The 19826-nt window shown below is 42.6% G+C and overlaps 1 protein-coding gene across 6 annotated transcripts in view; it reads left to right on the top strand.

Moving 5' to 3' along the window:
- The first annotated feature begins 1915 nt into the window (after positions 1–1915).
- pcbp3 (poly(rC) binding protein 3) overlaps positions 1916–19826 on the top strand; it is a 79341-nt gene continuing 61430 nt past the window's right edge. For all 6 annotated transcript variants that reach the window (XM_026295472.1, XM_026295470.1, XM_026295467.1 and 3 more), the window contains exon 1: positions 1916–2180. The gene's annotated coding sequence lies outside the window, so the exon portion shown is untranslated. The remainder of the gene's footprint in view (positions 2181–19826) is intronic.

Below are 19826 nucleotides of genomic sequence, written 5' to 3'. Positions count from 1 at the left end.
TCTTACCAAAGTTAGACTTATCAAACTGAGCCATCCTCAGTGCAGGACAAACTGGTCTCTGTGCAGCTGCTGTGAGACAAGAAAGCAGAGGCCATCTCCAACATGGAAACAGCTTGTTCTCATGAAATTTGGTTATAGCTCATCTGTCTGAGTACAATTGTAAAAGGCATTGTATATCAATGCACATCAATGCAGTAGACGCAAACATCAAATTCACCAGAGAGGACACCAAAGAGAATAGGCTAGCCTTTTGGGACTGTGAGATCGTCATCGGGACTGATAGGAACCTAGAGATAGAGATGATACGATCTTGTATACCTTTGGCACCATTGCAAACAGGCCTCTGTGTTTAATCTAATAGACACAGTCCATCATTAAAAATACTTGGTTAGAATTTGGTTAGGTAGCAGATTGTTCTAAAAAATACTTCGGACACCTTGCTCAAAAGTTAAAAATACAAATAGTTTTTTTATACACATACAGTAAGCTCTGAAAACAGTTAAATCAAGAATACTGTCAATACTGCCATGAATACTGTCATGGAGATATACTGTATGCTCATGCCGCTGCAACCACTCTTAAACCACTGGACAGTATCTATCACAGTACCATTCAATTTGTTACGGGAGGCAGCTACTTTACCCATCACTGTGAGCTATAGGAAAAGATTGGTTGGTCTTCACTGGCATCAAGAATACATCAGCACACAGCCCAGAGCTCACAACCATAATGCCAGATCATTGGAAAGAAACGTTTTTAAAGTTCCTCACATCAACAATTTCTTTTGTCCTGGAAACCAATTTACAAGCATTTATAAGTGTCCTCCCAGACATATTCAGATTAGGTGAATTGGAAATACAGGAGTGTCCAGAGTATGAGTGTGATTTTGTTTGTCTCAGAGTGTTAGACCTGTGATCAACTGTCGACTGTCTAGGGTGGGTGCCTCATGTCCACTGCCTACTCTAATAGGCACCACCCTGATAATGACCAGGTACTTTTCCTTGGGGACCCTTTCTTTTTACAGTTAAGCCAAATTATTGTTAAAGCTCATGAACATCATCTTGCTGTTTCATAGCAGTATATAAAAAACCCTACAGCCCCACAGCTGGCAGCCCTTAAGAATTCCCTCCATCCGTCAGAAAAACTACCATTCAGCAAGTCGCTGGGGTGTGTTTGCTGACAAAAAGACAAACCAGAAAGCACTGCTTCTTTGTGCAGTTTTGATGTAACATTATATCTGGTGTTTCCTTCACTTTCCTGTGCAGAATGAGGAGTCGAATCATGATGTGCTTTTTATTCCTCAACCTGACAGTTCACTATTGATCATTTATTAAACTGGGTGCTTGCCTGAGCCCTCAACTGAGCTGTATGTGTATGTGTGCTGTATGTTTTGATTATATGGGTGTGTATGAGACCCTGTGAATGTGGACATATGCCTGCATGTCATTGTGCATTCCTGCATTTGTGCATGCCTTTCTATATGTGTAATTCTCAAACTCCAGCTAACTGAAGATTGTTTCTTTGTCCAACAGCCAAGCTTTTGCCAGGTCTGCAGAGAAGCCTGCAGTGATATTGTGCTGGGTTAAGTGGCCCAGAATCTAATCACTCTAATGTCTGTGGCAGCCCTAAATCACACTCACTGGCTGGACTGCAACGCTCACTCTGTCCTTCAAAAGGGAAGCTTTTCATGACTCTGTCCATATTGTAATTATTCCAACTGGATATGAGCTATTGCAGTTATTGGCTACAGCAAGGCACTGGCTGCTTCCACTTTGATTGGCTGCTTGGACACCTCTCTGCAGGCTCTCATTGGCTGCCTGGAGGAGAGTGGGAGGAGAACTCACACATCCTACCCCTGTGGCAGAGCATGTAAATGTAAAGATTCTTTCTCAGCCTGTTATCTGAGTGACTCTGGGTTTTGCCGTCTGCGTGTGTGTCAGAGTATGTGTGTATCTTGGAGGGGGAAAAGAGATAAAGAGAGAGAGAGAAAGGGAGGGAAAGACAAGCAGCGTTTCTTTTCCCCCCTTTAGCCTCCCTGTTCCCTGCCACTCCATCCTTCTTCCCCTCTCCCGGACCACCCTCCAGCCCTGCTTCGAGCCGGACCCCTTACCACCCAGACCACCCCAGGACCCTTTGACTTTCCTCACTTCTCCATCCTACTAGCCACAACCACTGGGCAGGTAAGACTCTGCTCACATGCTGACCGATTTGCAAGAACTTCCTGCCCTGTCTGACTTCTTCACTCACTCACCACTGCTCTTGTTTTGGTTTTCTTTCATCTCACTTGTCTCTTCTCTACTGCTTCTCTGCTTTACCTTTATGTATATTTAAAGTTTTCCCTTAAGCACTTTTGTCTCTCTCTAAAAAGTGACAGTTGCAAAAGATGATATCAGTGAGGTCACCTGTATTTTTGCTCTTGCTCGCTGATATTCCTGCCTGATATTGAATCCCCTCCCCCCTCCTCACAGTATGCCACAATCTCTTCATCTTCTCCCCTTGTATCTTGCGTAATCTCATACCCTCTGGCTTTCACCATCTGCAAATTCAGTTGAAAAGTGAATCAAATCTTTTATATTTAAGTTTACTGATGGCACAGGATAAGGACAAAATGCTGTTTTCTGGTCAGGGGAAAATGCATCTCTAATTGATTTTTGCAAAGTGTTTGTGTTAGTTTGTAATGGCTATTTATAGGTGCTGACGTCTCAGGCACACATGCTTTCACTAGGCCACTTCTCTAATGCTGGAACAGAACACAGGACTGTCCACTGGCTCCAGAACGCATGACATTGCACAAAGTGTAATGACTTTACAAGGCAGTGACTTGCTTGATTGAATCGAGCAATCTTTCCAGCCGGAGAACTCCAATATTCACATGGTCCATAAAGCATTCCTGGCAATAGCAGTTGAAGAAAAAAAATGCTTAGTTCTCCATCCACACATCCTGTACTTTACCAGGAAGGGGAAGTGGATTGTGTGTGTGCATATATATATATGTATGTGTGTGTGTGTGTGTGTGTGTGTGTGTGTGTGTGTGTGTGTGTGTGTGTGTGTGCATACGTGTATTTATGAGGGAGACAGAGATACTGCTAAAGTGCTTTAGACATCAATACTGCCAGCCCAGAGTTTTTAAAGCCACTCTATCATATCTGAAAATTGGATCTTACAACAATGTCAACAGCTGAGAGAATGCTCCTGATGTGGTGTTTTGTTTCAAGGTTTTTGAGAAGAGGTGAGTGTTTAAATATATAGCTGAGATTTTAATCACATATTTACATTTGTAAAGTCCTCCTACTCAATTTATCTGCAAAACTAGGTGTGAATTTTAGCTGCAACCACATCACAGATAACATTTTCTGTTTAATAAATAATGGTTAATTTGAATGCCTTTATTGTATGGAACTGATTTAATATTGCAGTCATTTTTAGTTTGCAACTTAAAAATCAGGCTTCCAGTCAGTTTGACCTTCCTTTCTATGATGATCACTTTCTTATTTCTCATTTCATCTGTAACAAAGCCGTTTGTGAATGGGGGACTTCCTAACAGGAATGTCTTCACGGAGAGCAGCTTCTACTGAAAGGCTTTTGTTGTGATAGTTTATGTGGAACAATTGAATGAAAAAGCTGGAAACCCTGACTCCCATATTTAAACCGTGAACATGTTTTTGATCAAAAATATATTAATGAACAGCATTTTCATGACGTTTTTGCAGCACTGATTTCATTATTCATTCAGATGTTCTTCAGTTATTTTACTAAGAAGTGTAAACTGGGTTTCTTTACTTTAAACTGCATGCCGGTCTCTTCACTATCTCTAAGATTTTCATCTGACTTTGGGCCAAACACTAAAGCAAAGTCACAACTCATCCTCTTCTTAACAGTCCACAGTGTAATTTTAATTCGTTCACCCAAAAATGTATTTAATCATTTATTGTGTCTTTACTACTTCAGATAACAAATCTGAAGCATCTTCTGAAATTGACTCATTTCTTTAAATTACCAATAACACAGACTAAGTTTAGTCAATTATCAGTGTAGAAAATTCATTGAGAGAACTTTAGTATTAAGAAAATAAAATTGCCTTTGTTTCTTCCATGTAATTATGTTTCTCCTTGCCACATCAGCCACGAAGCTCTCATGCAGCTATATTTAATGCACTTACAGTTACTGCACATCAACTCTTTCAGTATAAGCTTTCATAAGAATGCATATGTGAAATCCCTAGTAGAACGAGATATTTATGAGCCTTGGTGATGTTTTTGCACACTTCTGTTTGTGCACTTGCATGCCTTCATAAGCCCTTGCTTTAAGCTAAAGTTGAGCTGCACACAGATAATGCAGACAATGAGTGTGGCTTACCATGTCAGATCAGTTTTACACTTTTACATCACCTAATGCCGCAGATGTCTGTTTAGGGCACTAGGTGTTAGGGAACTGATTTTAGAAAAAAACACATGAAGTGTTGGAGTGGCAGCGAATTAAATGTGAGTAGACTAGCTTGTTTTTAAAAGAAGATCATCAAGAAAAGACATTAAAACTAAGGATGGTTGATTAAGTGATACCAGAGAATCCTGATAAATTCCTATATAAATACATATGGCCTCTACAAACATGTTCCTCACAATTCATTTTCAAAGTGTTCCTGTTTCCACCACTAATTTTCCATTTGGAGTAATTGCACTATAACAAGACGGATCACATGTATCCAGTATATTCAGTAAGCCCCACTTTACTCTGTGTAAAGCCAGAGCTCTGCAAGCAGCTGGCCCTTTGTGCCTTGGCCCATTCGAGCCTTTCCGGATCCCCCGCTGTCCTGGCTCAGGGCACAGAGTGTGCCGGGAGTTGCTGAGGTAGGGACTGACTGAAAAAGGCCACTGACACTGACTGGCTGCTGTCTTGGTTGCTGTCACACAGGGATGGAGGGCAAATGGATGCAGACAAAAGAGCGGTAAAGAAATTAATGTTTGGTCTGATGGTCATTGAATTTAGACTTTCTAAAAAACTAAATGTACACTGGTGTGCAAACAAAAATTGTACAGATTAACTTCTTACCATGCCAAATTAAGTTTTAATGCTGTCCTTGAATTTAAATTTGGAGAATTGAGTATTGTATTATATGCAGTGTACATCTTTGGTAAAACAAAGGTCTTCTTAAATATCTATTGTGTTTTTAATTACTTTAAGAAGCTTTAGTTTTCTCTTTGCCTTTCCATTGAGTCATACAGCAAATTTCTACACAAGGGACTGAATTATGAATTTACTATTTTTATTTAAATGGATCTATTATTTTCTACCAGGGCCATAGTATTTCTGGATAATATTTTAACATCAATTTCATTCTAGGCTAATCATATTTCATTCATTTTTATAGGCGTATCTATGAGCACTTCATCAAAAAACTTGTAACTGCCTATATGAGCATGTACAGTACATAAATACACAGTTACAGAAAGGAAATTAATTTAATATAAGGACAAGAACCATATCAGTGCATCTCTAGGTGTTTTTGGAAAATTTATTTTCTATAAACAACACACTAATAATAGCAAAACAGCTTACTGGGACATTAAAACAAATTACCGTATTTTCTGGACTATAAGTCGCACTTTTATTACTCTTGCTTGTAGTGCAACTTGTACAGCGAAGGGACTTATATGTGTTCATTTATGGTAATTTTGTTGAGTAGTCACTAGCATTAGATGGCACTTATGACTGAAGTGAAGATAATATTGTACCACTGAAAAAGTACACAATGTTCACACTAAACTCTAACTCCTAGTGCAACACAAGTGAAAATGCCGCCCAAAAGAAAGAGCTATACTGCAGACTTCAAAGTGCAGGTAATAAAGTCTGCAGCTGAAACAAAGTTTGGACTGAGTGTCGATATTCAGACAACCTGAGAGAGGAGGAGGAGACGCTGTTTCATCTCCATCCACCCTGATGTTGGCGCAGTTGTTTAACGTTACTTAACACAGATGAATGAATTCTGTAATGTACTTCTGCTTGGTGTTATGCCTACGTTCTTCATAGGCTAATTTAGACTAGAATTAGTATAATTGTAAATGTGACTTCAACACCGAAGTAACTTATATATGTTTTTTTCTGTTTATGCTAAGAGTGACTAAGACTATACTAATATTACGGTGCGACGTATAGTCCCGAAATGACAGTAATCTTAAAGTCCAATCAACATACTGTGACATCAATGTAAAAACACTAAATTATGAGTCTGTTGCCTTTAGTTGTTGCTGTGTTGGCCAACTAGATTATCACGTCTTTAAACACCCCCCACCCTGAAATCTTTTGTTAATGCTGCTATCTTCAGTCATCAGACTTTGGGTTAAGTATTGTGGTTTAGTAGCCCACATCCTGACCTTGTTGAAGCTGATGGAATTTTTCTGGTGTTGTTGTCATTTAACCCCTCTTTGCCTCAGTAAGGCTGGTAACAGCTGAAAATGTCATTACACTTATTTGCATGTGATACTTTAGCCCAGTTTTACTCTTTGACTTACTTACTTGAAGCATGTTTTGTACACCTGTCTGAAATAGAATAAGCCAATTGTAGCCTACACCCTAGACTAAGAACTGGACTTATAATTCTTGTTTTGTTTTTGTTGGGCCAAATATGCAGGTCCAGACCTAACAGAAGCTTAGAACCATGTTTTGGACTGTATATTTGTACAGCTGAGGTTGACACGAGCACTGCCCTAAAACAGCTCCCTCTCTGAACATGATCTGTTCAGCTGGAAACAGATAATCAACTGGGCATTCCTGCAGTGTGTTTTTGCCTCTTGGCCTCTCTTTCATACTCACTTGATGGGTAAGCAGTTCTCTGTCACTGAGCCAGGCTGTAAACTTAAAAAACAATCTATCCTGCATCATAAATCATATCAGAATGCAAGGGTTGGGGGGTGTTAGGAATTATCAGAGGCTAAACTTGAACATGGCACCTTTTAAAAGTTGAAGCTATTGTAGAGAATTATGATCTGTGAAAACTGATGGCCTTTTTTCCTTCTGTGCAAAGCCACTAGCTTACGTAATTTAAGCCACTGAAGGGTGGAGAGATCTATCAGAGAGGGTGAAAAGTTAGGACGGGAAGAGACTGAGGGTTAAGAAGGGAAAGATGGAACAGGAACAGGGCTTTAGTCTTCCTTGCTGCTTTCCAAGCATCACTTTGCATAGTGAAGCATGGTCATAAATAGGCAGACCCTCTGCCCCCTGTTTCAGTACTATTTTTATACTCGCTAATACATGGGGGTTCAGAAACTCAGCTCAAGTGGTGAGGTGACAAGAAAATATTATTGCTGGCATGGAGTTAAGAGAGCTGTAGTGGTCAGAGGGCTATGCACATGGAGGAATGTTGTGGCAAAATTAACCTTGCGTTGTGATTTTTGTTTATTAGATTAGAGCTCAAATGTGCCTACTATGACTCTGGCTGGACTCCTATCTGTGTGAAATATTTGTGTACAGGATCCATTTCTAAATTTCATACTTTTTTGTTTGACAAACAGTAGACCTCAATCAAAGAATTCAGCTTCAGGAGGATGTTACTACCGTTGTTTAACTGCTTCCATGTTGGTTTTACTATTTACTCCAAAAGAATTTTTAGGTGTTGAAAGAGCTGACTTTTAGTTTTCCATTTTTCAAAAGAAAATGGATAGGGCCGGGGTTTAATTTTCTTGATTAAAAGAACAGGAAAGCTCTAACAGTTTCCCAGGTATTCTGTGAAAACAGCATGATTGATAAACTATATAGTTGTGAAAAGAGACTAAAATTCACTGAGATTTCTCGCAAGAAAGATACATCACGAGAAACAGTCAGCCGTTTGGCATTTGATAAACACAGTGGAGAGAAAGGTTAGTAGAGCTCAGGAACTGCTCGAGGAGATACGGAATATCAGTATTGACCTTTGAGAATATGAGCTCAGTTTAAACCATGAGCTATTCTTATGCCACTGGGTTTAGTTTTCTCCTCTCTCAACTAAACCATTGTTAACATTTTTTTTTCTAATTAACTTGAGATAACTTTAAACCTTTTAATGTGATAACAGATGGTGCACTTGTATAGTCTAACCCAGTTTGTGGAGAACTTTTTTATTTGTGTCCCTACTATGTAATGTTATTAATGATTTAGAGGTCTGCATGGGACAAATCCTGCACCTACTCACTGACTCACAATTTCCAACCACTCCTGCCCATCCCTGCAGAGATTCCATCCTCTCTGAAACAATGTTTGGAAACTTTGTCTGCTCCATCCTGTAGGCAAAATTAGACATGTGGCACCACCTAGAAAGGTTTGACCTCTAAACCTATCCAGCTGGTGTACACTATGAATGTCTGTCATTATGTATGCATGTATGTAATTTACTTATTTACTTTATTTGCCATTTATCTAAGAAGGGTGTTATTGTCATGTGTCCCTATCAGGACTTCCTGCCGGGACCTTTACTTTGTTTGGACTTCCTGCTTTTCCCCTGCACTGGTCCCTGGCAGCTTTACACTAATAAGGGTAATCACTTTCACCAATCACCTTTTGTTTTCCCCCTATAAATGATTCTCTGTTCCCTTTGTTGTTGTGGAAGCACTGAAGATGTTTAGTTATGCGCCCTGTGTGGCTATTGATACCGTTTCAACCTATTTGTTTGTCGTTTTATTCGGATTCCCTTTTTATGTTTTCCTGAACCTTGGTATTTCCAGGTGGGAAATAAAGCCTTTATTCTTGTCCTGCATTTGGGTCCTACCTCTCCTTCTTCTCTCCAGCACCATGAACATGTAACAGAATGCTTCCACCTACTATGGACCCAGCGGACATCCATGGAAGGACGCGAGAGGAAGAGTGGCTAAGGGAGTCATTTCGTGCCTTTCAGTTCATCCTCCGAACCATCGATGACTATTCAGCAGCACATGTTTGCGCCCAGCAGGAGCGGGGTTTCCGGCACCGACGCTTCATAAAATGGAAAAGATCAGAAGAGTGTGCTGATCTTTTTTGTTCTCTGCAGGCCATACTGACGACGCTTAGGGACCTGGGTTTTCCCTTCGAGGGGGCCAGATTGTTTTGCCTCGCCCAGTTTCAGCCCCTGTTCCATTTGTTGGCTCTCCAGGATTCCCCACCGGTTTCCCAGGTTCTCTCAACTGAACCAGAGTCCCGCAGTGGCACCACCAAGCCAGAGTCTCCCAGCAGCGGCGCCAAGCCGGAGTCCCTCAGCGCAAGTCTCCCATCCTGCAGCCTCAGCAACGGCCTCGCCGCTGCCCATAGAGGCAGAAACCAGAACCTCAGGGACCCGATGAGCTCGTCCACGCTAAGGTATGCCTCCAGCCTTCCTCCTCGATCCTCCACGCTTCACCGCTGGATTTCCAGCCTTCGACTATCGTTAACGCTGGCAGAAGCGCGCACCACCTGGCAGGAGTTGAAGGCTCAGTCCCTGGCTCCATGGGATCTTTCTCCCGTCTCCGCTAGCAGCACGCCCACTGCCCGACGTCGACGGTGACACGATAGGGGGTCACATCTCCGGCCAGGGCACCAAAGGATTTCTTCCCTCAGCCTGAGCTCACACTCACTCAGCCTGGGCCCCCTCTCACTTCCTCTCTTCCCCAGCCTGGGTCCCCTTTCACTCCCTCTCATGCCCAGCCTGAGTATGCTGTTCTGCAGAATCACCACCGACAGTGGCGGTAGCGGAGAGGAGTCACCGCATCTCCGGTCCAGCAACCTGAGCCTGCTGCCTCCTCGCCGCCGGAGCCCCAAGCGGCCTCCTCGCTGCCTGACCCACCTGCGCCGCAGCAGCTCGAGCTCCCAGCACAGCAGCAGACAGAACCGCTGGACCAGCAGCCTTGACGATGACGGGGTCGCCACCGTCCGAAGAGGCAAGTTCCAGTACTGCTTCCTGAGCCTCAGTGCGCCGACGTCCAAGTCCCTGCTGAGGTTCCAGTCCAGCAACCCGAACCTCAGTGCGCCGATGTGGCCATCCCCGCTGAGGTTCCACACCAGCAGCCCGAGCTTCAGTGTGCCGACGACAGCGTCCCCACTGAGGTTCTGCCCAGGATCCCAGAGCCTCAGTGCGCTGACAACAGCGTCCCCGCTGAAGTCCCCATCCCGTGTCTGGCCAGCCCTTCCCCTGATTCTCCAGAAGGCTTCTTCCCTGAGTTCCCGACTAGCCCTTCACCTCAGTACCTGGCCAGCTCCTCACCTCAGTCTTCAGCAGGCTTCACCCTTGGGTTTCCAACTGCCCACTCACCAAAGTCTCACCTCGCTGCCCAGCCTCCAGCGCCGCAGCAGCCCGAGCCAGAGCCTCCAGCGCCGCAGCAGCCCGGGTCTCAGCCTCCTGAGCTGCCGCAGCCCGAGCCAGAGTCCCCTGAGCCACCGCTGCCCTGTGTGGGTATTGATGCTGTTTCAACTGGTTATTATAGGTTTGCCATTTCATTCGGATTCCCTTTGTATGTTTTCCTGTACCTTGGTATTTCCAGGAAGGAAATAAAGCCTTCATTATTGTCCCCTTCATTTGGGTCCTACCTCTCCTTCTTCTCTCCAGCACCACGAACACGTAACAGTTATTGTCTGGAATAAATGATAAATGGAAGTAGTTTGACCACATGTCAACAAATGTGGCCTGAGGACTTGGGTACACCAAGTGTTTTTTTTATCTGTTTTTACAATTGGTAACAATTCTACCCTCTTCCCCTCTTCTCTCTAAGAGTCCAAAGCAGCACAGGGGCTCCACAGGGACTGTTTTGACTCCATTCCTGTACACACTCTACACAGCAGACTTCACATACAATACAATGTCAATACAATACTTCACATACAATACAATGCCACATTCAGAAGTATTCTAATGATACTGCTATTGTGCCATGTATCAGGAATGAGTACAGGGACTGGAGTCACTAAAACTGCCTCCTACTGAAAACGTCAAAGACTAACAAGGAAATGATAGTGGATTTTTGAAGATCTAAGCCCTCTCCTTATCCAGTCAACATCTGTGGTGAGGACACTGAGGTCGTGCCAGCCTACAAGTGTAATAGTGTGTTGTAAGTGTACACCTGGTCAATAAGTTGGACTGCTCACTGAACACAGGTGCTCTGTAAAAAAGGGCAGAGATGACTTTTCGTCCTAAGGCAGCTTAGGTCCTTAGATGTGTGCAGAAAGATGCTGCATGTTTTACCAAACTAAGGTGCAGTCTGCGGCAGCATAAAACAGAAGGATGCAAGGTGTCACGAGGAGGTGGAGTTGGTGGTGGTGAAGGAGGAGAGGAGAGGTGCAGTGCAGGACACCAAGAGGCTTTATTAGCCTGGACTCACCAGGCACAGGCAAAAAATCAGTAACGCCACTCGGTGTTCAGGACACAAAACAAAGAACCTGGAGATGAGTGAAAAGCTCTCCTCAGACAAACATAACACATGTAATGCTCCAACAAAGGACAATCAAATTCGGGAGATATAAATACAGTCAGAACCAAGGACTAATCCAACACAGGTGAAACTGATCAAAGTAATTAACATGAAGCTACCTAGATCAACATAGGTGAAATACGGAACCAGACACAAAATAAAAGTCCATAAACCGGAAATGAAAAATCCACCTCATGACACAAGGTGGCTGGACAACCTGGTGCAAAAAGCTGGTTCCGTGACTGGAATGAGGCTGGACTCACTGGAGGCTGTGGTGGAGAGATCCATACAAAAAAAAGTAGAGACCATCCTGGAACACACTGACCATCCCCTTCACAACATCCTGATGGATCAGAGAAGCAGCTGCAGTGGACAACTCACCTCACTGAGCTGCAGGACTGAATGATACAGGAGATCCTTCATCCCCACTGCCATCAGGCTCTACAACACCTTAACCAATGGTAAAAAATAATCACCATGAACTGGACTGTTACTGACTACTTTTACTACTTAGTACTTGCTTTAACTACAAGAATAATTAAAAGTTTATCTGATTTCATCTCATGTTGATCAGGGTAAACAGGATTCATTTTTTAAATACTGTGGATTTGTGGACTGGGTTACAAGGCTGGAGCACAGCGGAGACACTTTAATCTGAATCATGGTGGACTGAGTGACTGGATGTCATCACCCTTTATAGATCGCCTCTAGTGTGGCTAAGAATATCAAAGACCGAGTCTGTGTTTGTCAGTTTGTTGATTCCCATCTATGACTGCACATGAAGTCAGGGCAGATTTATCACTGAGCTTTTCAATAGAACTTTTAACAGATAAAGACTTCTGAATAGAGGAAATAGTAATTATAAAAATCTAAGAAATGCCTTACTCTTTATTTTTCTGCTGTTTACAGTGAAAATGCACATCTGGTGATGTAGGGAGAACGCGTAAGAGATATTTTAAAGCTTGTCTCTTAGCCTGGGCTTTTGGCATTCACCACAGCCTCTCAGAATTTTTGCTTGATTAAAAAGCACCCAGGAGTTTGTAAGCGCATGGTAGGTGCGAGCGAACACCCTGACAGCTTAACATACTGATTATTCAAGCCTCTTAGGCTAAGCCACGGCACTCAAGTGATGAACGTCAACTCTCCTCTCCCTCTTACACAGTCTCAATTTCTCCTTCTCTTTTATTTTTCATTTGAAAGAGTGGAAAGCCAGTGACAGCTTGCACATGGCAAAACCTGTTGTCTGAGCACCAGAGGGGATCAGTGACACAGTGATTCATACACTGCTGAGGCTTTATTTAGACATAATCCAGCTGGCATAGGGTGCTCGATCACAACTTTTAGAATGAAGGTGACTGGTGGTAGCCACTGTGGGTATTGTCCTACACTGATCTACAGCTACGGGGCAGCATGGTGGATGAGTGTTTAGCACTGTTGCCTCACAGCAAGAAGGTCCTGGGTACTCTGGTTTCCTCCTACAGTCCAAAAACATGCATGTCAGGTTGATTGGTGACTCTAAATTGCCCATAGGAGTGAGTGTGAGTGTGTGAGGTTGCTGGTCTCTATGTGGCCCTGTGATGGACTGGTGACCTGTCCAGGGTGGACCCCTGCCTTTCACCCAAAGAGAGCTGGGATAGGCTCCAGCAGATCCCTGTGACCCTGGTTAAGGAATAAGCGGGTATAGAAAATGGATGGATGGATGATCTACATGGGAAACTCCCTCTTCTGGTGTTTAATGTATTATTAGTAGTTGCCTGATATATTTGTGTCCTCCAAAGGAAGTGAAAACCTCACAGATATAAAACAGTACCATTTTTCCAACATGGCTTTCTAGACATGGCTAGTGAGTGCTTGAACTTTTACAGATCTGTCAGTGCGTATAAAAGTATACCCTTCATCATCTGTGTTCTTTGCTGTGTTCTTTGCCTTGGCATGGCACATTCCACATCCCTCTCCCCTCACTGCAATCAGAAAGGTTGTTGTGATTTCTGTGCAGACTCTCAAAAATATTTGTGTTTTTCTGAGATTTAATTCTAGATAAACAGTAATATTTCCATTTGGGTAACATTTTGGTGTTGTGTACTACGAGCTGCACTGCAGTGTAAACTATCCCTCCTGGTATCTGAGCTGTGTTTGGTCCTCACAGTTAGCTGGCAAGGCCATGGCTGCTACCACCGAGCCGCACCTGACCAACAGATTGGCCCCAGCTGGGGGCTGAGGCATGAACGCACACAGCAGACATTTACCTAGTGATTCAGCTGATATTGTGAAAATGAGTGAAGGCCATAAAAATATAGTTTTTTTAACAAGGTGCAAAAAAATTCCTAAATCAGCTTGGCACTGTGGTTTCTGGCAAATGCTATTCCAACAGGAGTAAATACTGTGTTTGTGGAGAACTATATTCAGCTACAGATCATGAGCAGGAGGGAATATGTGGGAATGACTCAAAATAAACTGCAGTGTGCCTGTCCACCACAGTAAAGGCACACGTCATCTAGTGCTTTTATTTAAGAATGTTTAGACAACAATGGTGCTCTCTGATGTCAAGGAGTAACATATCACACTTTGTCTATAGTTAATACTTAAAGTTTTCTAGGGGATATGTTGACTACTGTACAAAAAATTGCAACATGTCCATTAAACCTGTAAAACTTTAAGCATGTGGTTTCATATTTCTCCACCTTCAGTCTTTTTCCTCTCTCATCCATCTATTTTAGGGAAGAAAGAAAGGTATACCAGTGCTTTCTGATTCCCTGACACACTTTTCCACAATACTGTCTTTAGTTTTTTTTTATTTAGAATATTTTTTGTGCAGCTTCAGGAGCTTCTGCAGAAGAGGCTGCTAAGTCAGCAGGAATACAGCTGCATGAATTTTAGGAAGATGTAGAAAAAGAGTCAAGCCCTTCAGGAGCCTGAGAAAACATTTCCCCGGGATGCTGCCGCCAGGGTGCACCCAGCGTCTTAGGCAGTGGGTTTGACAGGGAGAGGAGGCGTGATGAATTGGGGCAGGTCTGAAAAAAAAAATGGAAGTTTACAATCCTATTAGCAGAAGCTGCTATTTGACTTCCATATATACAACCTAATTCATTAATCACTACAAATTTCAGAGACCACCCAGGGACACATTTCAGAATTCCATCATGTACTATTAGGATTAACACTTGGATGACTAGATGCACTAAAATGATACCACATTCAGTAACTTCTGTTAAAGTAAGTGCCAAAAGAGCATCACCTTACAGTATCCTCTTTGCTTCCCATCCTCCACATTAATGTTGTTCTTAACCATCCTATCTTCCTCTATTATTTATTTAATGGAAGAGTGAAATGTTGTCAGGGCATCTACTTAAATATTTAACCAGATATGCAACAATCACTTTTCCCAACTTTTGATTGTGTGTTCCCTGCTTTTTTGTTTGCTCACTCTTTTTTATGAATTGGCACCTGACAAAATTGCAGGCTCTTGTGAGAGATATTTCTTATGAGCACTAAACCCTGACAACAATAACTGCTAAAACCAAGGGCTGTACTCTTGCTGAAACCCTGAACTAGCTGTAAAGATTCGCTTTTAATTAGTAGAAACACAACTCACACAACCTTGTTTGACACACAGTGGTAAGCATTCACATGCATATAACTCCAGATATTGAGCTTAATTCAGAGAGTTTACTTTCTTCTCTAAATTCTCAGTGAGCATCTATGGATTAAATCAAATATGTATAGATGTCAAACAGGCACAGCACCAGTACACGTGTATATGTTTGTGTGTGTGTGTGTGTGTGTGTGTGTATACAATGTGGAAAACCACAAAACAGCATTCAAATGTAGGAGGGTCTTAATTTTTCCCTCTTTTCAGGATTAAGTATTTAAAGACTGAAACATCAAAGAGCATCAGTGTCGTCTCCATGGTAAGGAAAGAAGGTGTCAAATGCTGCTTAACAATGCAGGATATTAGGCTTTCCCTGACACACACACATATAGACATATACACAGTTACAGAAGTCCACATTTGGAGCACACACATTCAGCTTACATGTCACACACAACTGGCTCTTTCAGCTGAATGGTATATAACTGGCCCACACTGAGTGGTGGACATTTACATGTATGTGCAAGCATGTAACACTGGGTGACTACATTCACCGTATTAATATCTGCCCATTGGCGCAATAAACACCATGAAGGTTTTGGAGCTTTGGACTGTTGTACTTTTGGTATGTAGTTCCCTTCATTTGCATGTACACTGTACCACTGCTGTCAAAAGCTACTGACCTCATTAACGTGGTTTGAGCAACCCTGAGGTGAACAGCTTACTATATCTACAATAACACGTCAGTCTTGCTTTGTTACTCGAGTATATGAACCTGTATGGTAATCACCACTAATAATGTAATTATTCTAAAATAATGGCTCCTTTGTGTGCATCAGTTGCATATGTGAGAGATTAAGAGAGAGTGAGCGCAAAACTGAACAGAGCAAATTCACTGGAGGAAAAACAGAGCTGAGTTAGTTTAACATCATTAAATCTGTAACTAGCACCACGTGCAGGGTCTGTATAAAAAGGAGAAAATCAGGCAATACAACCTGTCAGGAAAACTGAGTGGTCAACAATTTGCAACTGGTAATTTATCAGACTTATTAAAGCTGGCATTTTTCATCTGCAAAAAATTTGTACTAGTAAGGGGAAACACAGCTGTGCAATTTTCATGCACATAAGCGGGACTGCAGCACCGTAATGCATAGAGCATTTTGACCGAATTTATGTCTAAATAATGAGAAAATACAATGGACAGCTTAATAAGGCATATTATAGATATGCAGTTAATCAGAGATATATGAAAAAGCTGTGAAATGAGAAATTACTTCTTTCTATCTGGAGATGTAAGGCTCTAATCTCTATTACAAGAAATACATTAATATCACTCAGAACCAATGAATTAGGAATAATTCAATGATAATAGGGAAAAGTATATATATATATATATATATATATATATATATATATAAATATAATTTACATTAATTATGGTCTTATTCATTATTGATTACTTCCTTGGCTCTTTATATAGGTTGTTTCAACAGCTAATTGGGCGTATTAGCAACAATAATTCTGTTTTGGAATAAACATTCAGAAACAGATGGTAACTAAAAAACGCTACATATGACAATTCAATCATAAACATGTTCACAGACAGATCAATATATTTACAGTTTGAATCATGCCAGTTTGAAACTGGTCTGACTGTAAATCTAAACAAATGCTCATAAATTTAATTTAGCAGGCCCCTGATCTAGGAATAAACAGGAGGTGCAACGTATGCAGTGAACAAGTTGCATGTCACAAATCTTCTGTGCAGCTTGCAAACAACAGCAGGGATAAGCTGTGTGTGACCCCCAACTGCTGGCAGCAGACACTCCCTTTTAAAACAGGATTTACAGTAGCAGACCTGGGAATGGTGAAATGATAAACACCAGAGGAAAGATTTTGGCTATTCAAGCACTGTGGTTTTAAAAATATACAGTACATCCTTCAAATCAGTCCTATACTACAACCTAAAACTAAACCACCAAGCATTTTTCACACAACAGTATGTGCAGACTCGATGTGAAACAAAAGACTAGTGCATGAAACGTGTGTAATTGACCTGACTGTATAAATTTGATTAGACAGGTGTCAGTATGTCAAAGGAATACAAACAAATTCATACTCATTGTTTTTATGAAATGTAAGATTAGTATTCAAAGCTGTGTGTCAATGCTCATTCACACAGATGTCACAAAAGATGAACTGATTTGAATAACCAATGTGAAATGTAATTCATCAGACACAGCAATGTAACAGCCCATAAAATTATCCTGACAAACCTCCATTTACTCATATATTTATCTCAGCATTTGGCCCTTGTGCAGATCGACTGGGTTTGTATCCTCTGGACGTTAAGAGAGTGTGCGAGAGAGGAGAACCCACAAGCACATGCCAAGTCTTTTACTAACAAAAACAGTCTTAATGAAAGTTGAACAGAAAATGTCTTGAACCGAGAGAAGATCCGTCGGTACGAAGGCTGAATAGCCGGTGGTTGGGACCCACTGGGCGAACCTTGAGAAGGAGGAAAATCTGCCGGGCAGGCGGCAGGTGGAACCAGGGCAGCTGTCGGCGGCGATCCTCGGCCTGACGTTCCCCGTGCGGGAGGCAGCCAACAGGTAAAAGATAGGTGCATCGAGCAGTGGGCAGAAGCTCACAGAAGGATGCAGCCTGCAAGGAGAGAAACAGGGAAGTCACTGTGACAGGTTGGTCGGTGAGTGGTTAGCAGGTTGGTGAGCAGATGAACTGACGATGTGTCCATCAGACTTTATGGGGGGCTGCAGGTGTGACTGATTCATACTGCATTCTTCTGACTTGGCACACCTGTGCTCAATCAGGACAAACACAGAGAAGACACACACCCAGACACACACGGGAATGGCCCTATGAAGCGGGGCTCCAGCTTCCGTGAGACCGTCCACAGGGGCACATTTCTGGTGGAGAACCAGACTGACTGCCCTACTAATCGCCAGCCGGCACAAGCACAGCCCGCGCCTGAGCCCACATGCGCTGGCAGTCCACTGGTACCTGCCCAGCCTCTGATGAACCCTAGGAATGATACTACCGTGCGGTGAAACTTACATTTCTCCACCTTGATATATACAGTGGGTACGGAAAGTATTCAGACCCCTTTAAATTTTTCACTCTTTGTGTCATTGCAGCCATTTGCCAAAATCAAAAAAGTTCATTTTATTTCTCATTAATGTACACTCAGCACCCCATCTTGACAGAAAAAAACAGAAATGTAGAAATTTTTGCAAATTTATTAAAAAAGAAAAACTGAAATATCACATGGTCATAAGTATTCAGACCCTGTGCTCAGTATTGAGTAGAAGCACCCTTTTGAGCTAGTACAGCCATGAGTCTTCTTGGGAATGATGCAACAAGTTTTTCACACCTGGATTTGGGGATCCTCTGCCATTCTTCCTTGCAGATCCTCTCCAGTTCTGTCAGGTTGGATGGTGAACGTTGGTGGACAGCCATTTTCAGGTCTCTCCAGAGATGCTCAATTGGGTTTAGGTCAGGGCTCTGGCTGGGCCAGTCAAGAACGGTCACAGAGTTGTTCCGAAGCCACTCCTTTGTTATTTTAGCTTAGGGTCTGTGTTATTTTGTGCTTAGGGTCATTGTCCTGTTGAAAGGTGAAACCTTTGGCCCAGTCTAAGGTCCTGAGCACTCTGGAAGAGGTTTTCTTCCAGGATATCTCTGTACTTGGCCGCATTCATCTTTCCTTCAATTGCAACCAGTTGTCCTGTCCCTGCAGCTGAAAAACACCCCCACAACATGATGCTCCCACCACCATGTTTCACTGTAGGGATTGTATTGGGCAGGTGATGAGCAGTGCCTGGTTTTCTCCACACATACTGCTTAGAATTAACGCCAAAAAGTTCAATCTTGGTCTCATCAGACCAGAGAATCTTATTTCTCATAGACTGGGAGTCCTTCATGTGTTTTTTGGCAAACTCTATGCAGGCTTTCATGTGTCTTGCACTGAGGAGAGGCTTCCGTCGGGCCACTCTGCCATAAAGCCCCGACTGGTGGAGGGCTGTAGTGATAGTTGACTGAACTTTCTCCCATCTCCCTACTGCATCTCTGGAGCTCAGCCACAGTGATCTTTGGGTTCTTCTGTACCTCACACCAAGGCTCCTCTCCCACGATTGCTCAGTTTGGCTGGACGGCCAGGTCTAGGAAGACTTCTGGTCATCCCAAACTTTTTCCATTTGAGGATTATGTAGGCCACTGTGCTCTTAGGAACCTTGAGTGCTGCAGAAATTCTTTTGTAACCTTGGCCAGATCTGTGCCTTGCCACAATTCTGTCTCTGAGCTCCTTGGGCAGTTCCTTCGACCCCATGATTCTCATTTGCTCTAACATGCACTGTGAGCTGTAAGGTCTTATATAGACAGGTGTGTGCCTTTCCTAATCAAGTCCAATCAGTTTAATTAAACACAGCTGGACTCCAATGAAGGAGCAGAACCATCTCAAGGAGGATCAGAAGAAATGGACAGCATGTGAGTTAAATATGAGTGTCACTGCAAAGGGTCTGAATACTTATGACCATGTTTTTTTCTGTCAAGATGGGGTGCTGAGTGTATATTAATTAGAAATAAAATGAACTTTTTTAATTTTGGCAAATGGCTGCAATGACACAAAGAGTGAAAAATTTAAAGGGGTCTGAATACTTTCCGTACCCACTGTAGCCTGTTCTCGAGCAACCACTACAACCCCTGGTGAATGTGAGAAGTATGGTCGACCAGGGTGCGCGAGAAGACCAGGATGTCATCAAGATAGACAAAGACAAAGCGATTTAGGAAGTCCCTACGCACGTCGTTAATCAACCCCTGGAAAAGTGCTGGCACATTGGACA

The sequence above is a fragment of the Mastacembelus armatus genome, chromosome 21 (genome assembly GCF_900324485.2).
Source record: "Mastacembelus armatus chromosome 21, fMasArm1.2, whole genome shotgun sequence".
In the NCBI taxonomy this organism is placed as follows: domain Eukaryota; kingdom Metazoa; phylum Chordata; class Actinopteri; order Synbranchiformes; family Mastacembelidae; genus Mastacembelus; species Mastacembelus armatus.
The sequence above is the reverse complement of the archived record's forward strand: the minus strand, read 5'-3'. Positions and strand labels throughout refer to the sequence as shown.